The following is a 4,925-nucleotide window of genomic DNA, read 5'->3' as shown; positions in this document are numbered from 1 at the left end:
AGTTGTTGGCGGACGAACCTTGCCTAGGGGGGGGGGGGGGAGCCAGAGAGAACATGCCAGAGAGATCCCCCTTTCCATTTCTAACAACTGGGTGGGGGAGAAACCTAACACCACAGCTTGCATTCCTTAATAGTGAAAGGGAGCAAGAGTACAGCAACACCCTAATCACTAACAAAATTTGTGACAGGGCATGAGCCAGTTTGGTGTAGTGGTTAGGAACACGGACTCTAATCTAGAAGAAACAGGTTTGATTCCCCACTCCTCCACATGCAGCTGCTGGTGTGACCCTGGGTCAATCATAAGTTTTTTCAGAGCTATGTTCTCTCAAGGGCAGTTCTCGAAAGAGGTCTCTCAGCCCCACCTACCTCACTTGGTGTCTGTTGTGGGGAGGGGAAGGGAAAGGAGATTGTAAGCACTCTGAGACTCCTTCGGGTAGTGAAGGGTGGGGTATAACTCCAATCTCCTCTTCTTCACAAATTGCTGCTCACTTCTTCCAATACAGCTGGAACATGAGTCCATCTGCCCTCATATCTTGGAGAGTGAAGTGATTTCAGACACCAAAAGGCAATGAGAGAAGAAACCTAGGCCTCAATTCAATCCAGGAGTTTGCATTGTCTTGCATTTCATGATCAGTAGCAATTCAGTAGTCTCTCTTTCTAATCTCCCTTTGAAATTTCTTTGTAAGAGAACTGCTACTCTTAAGTCATCAACTGAATGCCCTGGAAGGTTAAAATGTCCCCCCACTGGTTTTTGAATGTTGTGGTTTCTAATAGTAGTGGAAAGAGTAAGAGTCCAGTAGCATCTTTAAAGACTAACAAAATTGTGGTAGGGTATGTGCTTTTGTGAGTCACTGCTCACTTCTTCAGACTTATTTCAATTTATTCTTTGCATCCTCCTGGACTGAATCCTCCTGTACCAAATTGAGACCTAGGTTTCCTGTCTCATTTCCAATGCTGAGATCTCCACGCCTCTGTATATCATGTCAATGCTGATATCTCCACCCGTCTGCATACCACACCTAATCAAATTACGCCTGCTATTGCCATTTGGCATCTAAAATCATCTTTATAAAGTTTATATCTCTGGTACATTGTGTTAACATTTTATGGCACACATGGTCCAGCCCGATAAAATGACTTTTATGTCAGATCTGGCCCTCATAACAAACAGGGCCGGCTCACTCACTAGGAAAACTAGGTGTCTGCCTAGGGCATGCCAGCCCTTAGGGCGCCAAACTGCACCAAAAGCCCCCTGCCCCCACCAAAAAGCCCTGACGGGTGATCGCCGCCTCTTTCTCCCCGAGTCCGACAAGTGTGCCCAGAAGCGTTGACTATGAGCACAGCATCCTCTGGCACCAACCACCCCCCCCGGCCAGGCGGTCTTCACTCTCGGGTGGTTGCAGAGGGGCAGTGCTGGCAGGGGGGAGACCAGGCAGTGGGGGGGCTCCCGGGTCGACGAAGACGGCACTGCTCGCCTGCTCTCCCCTCCCTTCCCTTCCACGGGCTCCAGCCGGGCTCTTTCGCCCCCTTTGGGAAGCAAGTGCAGCACCTGACCTCTCTGGCCCTCCCCACCGGTGGCAGCATTGGAGGGCGTCGTCGGAGGGCTGGCCCCAGCGGAGAAGATCAAGGCAAAGCTGAAGAAGACACTGCTGGTGCGGGGGTCCCAGGCGCCCACCCTGCATGAGCTGATGCACTGGTACTGCATGAACACCAACACCCATGGCTGCCGGCGCATCGTCGTCTCACGCGGCCACCTCCACCGCGCCCTCTGGATCCTGCTCACCCTGAAAGCCGTCGGCCTCATCCTCTGGTACTGCGCCCAGCTCATCCTCAACTACTACATGGCCTCCATCACCATCCAGTTCCACAAGCTCCCCTTCCCCGCCATCACCATCTGCAACATCAATCCCTACAAGTAAGCCCGCGCCCCCCTCCCCTCGAGGCTGGCCGGGCTGCCTTCTCCCTGCATGTGGAGTGGTGGTGGTGGTGGAATGGGGGGGCGATGCACAGGGGAGAGGGGCAGCGCACGGGGGGGGGGGCAGAAGGGATCCTGGCCTAGGGTGCAAAATAAGCTGGGGCCGGCCCTGATAACAAATAAGTTCGAAACCTCTGGTTTACAGTGTATAACACTTTACCTAATCCAGATAGTATATTAGATAGTTGTAATTATTCTTTTGTCTTTCCAATGAGCCATAGGATGAAGAAATTCATGTGCACATGCCACTGTTAGGCATATAAGAACAGGCCCACGTTTTATGTCATTTTTATACAGTGTAACTTGGTAATAAGTAACTTTGTGATACTGCAAAGAAATCTTTTAATTGTGTTTCTGTTTACATTATCAATTCATGAATCTTACTCTCCAAGGAGCCATATATAATAGTAATACTGTGTTACTGCCTCAAGCTGTGGCGTCTTCTGTGTTTATAAATTTGTCCCTTTAATCTTACAAAATGCAGGGGAGAAATTGATTTTGTCTTTGATTTACGCTTTGTGGCACAAAAACAGTAATGGATAGAGGCATTATTGGTATTAGTTATTTGGAGGGAAATTTATTAGCTTTTCAACAGAGCTTTAAAATTTAAATTGGTCACTTGGTCATTTGAGTTACAGATCAAATTAGAAAAGGTAGGAAAAATTGGCTTTGTCCATCTTGATGATACCATAAAAAAGCTTAAGCTACCTATCAGAATGGGTTATCATATCAATACCTAATACACAGACATCCACCTTTTAGAAAAAAACAAAGACTTTTCCCATCTTACTCGATACTGACATCTAGTCTGGCCCACAAACTAATAGAAGGACAGTGAAAAGAAAGTTGGTAACCACCATGAATCAGTACTATAGTGTGTGAGGAAAAGGGGGCTTAAGACCCCCCCATACTGTTTTCCCAATCTGAAATGGACTGGGGGCACAGATTGCCCAGTTGGAGAAACCTAAGCATATTTCATAAATGCATGTGGAACCCTCCAATAGGGCAAATAGAGGGTCCTAGTCCACTCCATGTTGGGAAAGCAGTATGGTGGAAAGACAGACATCGTCTCACCCTGCACAATGCAATCCCAATCTGATCTGGGCCTGAATGTCCAGAAAATAATTCACAGTACATATTTGATAGAGTGGACCCGAGGAAAACACAATGTGTAGTTAGGCCTTGAGAAACACATCTGAAGTGAATAGCTGAAGGGGGGGGGAAACAGTATTCAACATTTTCCTATCTTTATCTCACACACACTTTTCTAAGATAAGTACAAACAAAATGTTAACAACTTTAGAGACAAGCAAAGCAACTGCTCACAAGTGGAGATAGCAAAAGTGTACTGGAGATGGAAAGCTTCCTCTCTCATCTAGCAATCTGAAAGAAGCTGCCTCCCAGAAGAGTCAGCTTTGCCATGTAAACTGCCTTCCTGCTTGCAGAAGGAGAAAGGAAATTCTAAAAAAACAGATAGAAGCTAGGAGATAAAGATCAACATACACTGCAACAAGGCCCTAAAAGCTAAAACAAAACCCTGCACGTAAGCTGGAGTTCCTCACATGAAGATAGAAATCAATCCTATGAGCTCACTAATTTAACAGTCAAATTACTCTAGATATAAAAGGAAACCACATTTTAACTGTAACTCATGCCTTTGAATTCAATGATATTTTAATGATATATATAAAGCTCATCTGGAAAATATTCTATCAATTTGACTCCATTATTAATATGAATTTTTAGACCACACAAGAGCACAATTATGTCAACAGAAAGCAATTTAAAATGTTAAGATGCATTTAAATTATTCTGTAATGCATAATCAGCCAATTACTATAATCAGATCTGTCTGCAATCAGAACTTTTACTTTCACTAACATGCTTATTTTGATTGTCAAATTCACTATAAAAAACTCTTTTTTAAAAAGATCATAAAAGTGTTTTTCAAAAATTACTAAGGATACGTAAGTCTAAATAAAGTAGAGTTGGTTTCTGAACGCTAAGCCGCTTGATCAACTATCCACTTACAGCACCCAAACAAATCAGTTACATTTTTAACAGGGAAACAAAATCAAAGGGAACTTGTGACGACCCCTTAACTGGGGAGGTCTGGTTTTACTTTAAAAGTGTTCGTTTTATTTTATTTTATTTTACTGGGTATTCCGGCTGCTACCAGGAAATTTAAGGCTTTCCAAACCTCTATAATATAATATTTCTGTCACTGGGTAGGTAAGTCAAGGGTTTAGGCATTCACGAGGGTCTATGTGTTTCCTGGGAAGAATTTCTTTCAGAACTGGTATCTTAAATAAAAGTAGATTTATTGATATTTCACACACTTTTCTCTTCCACTGTCAGGGATCTGGGCATGTAACTTTGTAACACTTTTTTCCCTTTAGGCCATATACGGTTACTGTTTCTTTATACTTCAACTTTTCATAACACACTCTCTCTCAGACCTTAAAATGAACAAACTGCTTAACTCTTTTACTACACCGAACCAAATTATCCCACACAGGGATGTGTCTCCTTCTCTCAGAGACAGAACTTAACTGAACTTCCACTGACTTCATCAACTGTCATCTCTAACTCTTGACTGACACACATTTTCTAAAACCCCTCCCCCTTTCTTCCAATCACCAATCACACCACTTGCCTGTTTCAACCACCCTAGACTATCTCTCACCGCCATGCAAGCAAACTTTTAAAGACACACACACACAGTTAAACATGAAATCATTACAGAACTGAACATGGGATTTTTTTTAATTGCCATCTTGTTAAGCTTCTAACATTAATAAACTGCAATATTTTAGGTTTCCTGTAGGAAAACAGAGGGAGAACCACTGGCCAACACCATTAACACCGTAACAGATCATTCAGTTCAGCAGTAATATTCTTGAGCTCCACTCCAAGGCAAATGTGAACTTTTCAAGAAATACCCCAGTGAT

The sequence above is a fragment of the Gekko japonicus genome, unplaced genomic scaffold (assembly GCF_001447785.1).
Source record: "Gekko japonicus isolate JY-2015 unplaced genomic scaffold, Gekko_japonicus_V1.1 scaffold33, whole genome shotgun sequence".
Lineage (NCBI taxonomy): Eukaryota > Metazoa > Chordata > Lepidosauria > Squamata > Gekkonidae > Gekko > Gekko japonicus.
Note: the sequence above shows the minus strand (reverse complement) of the source record.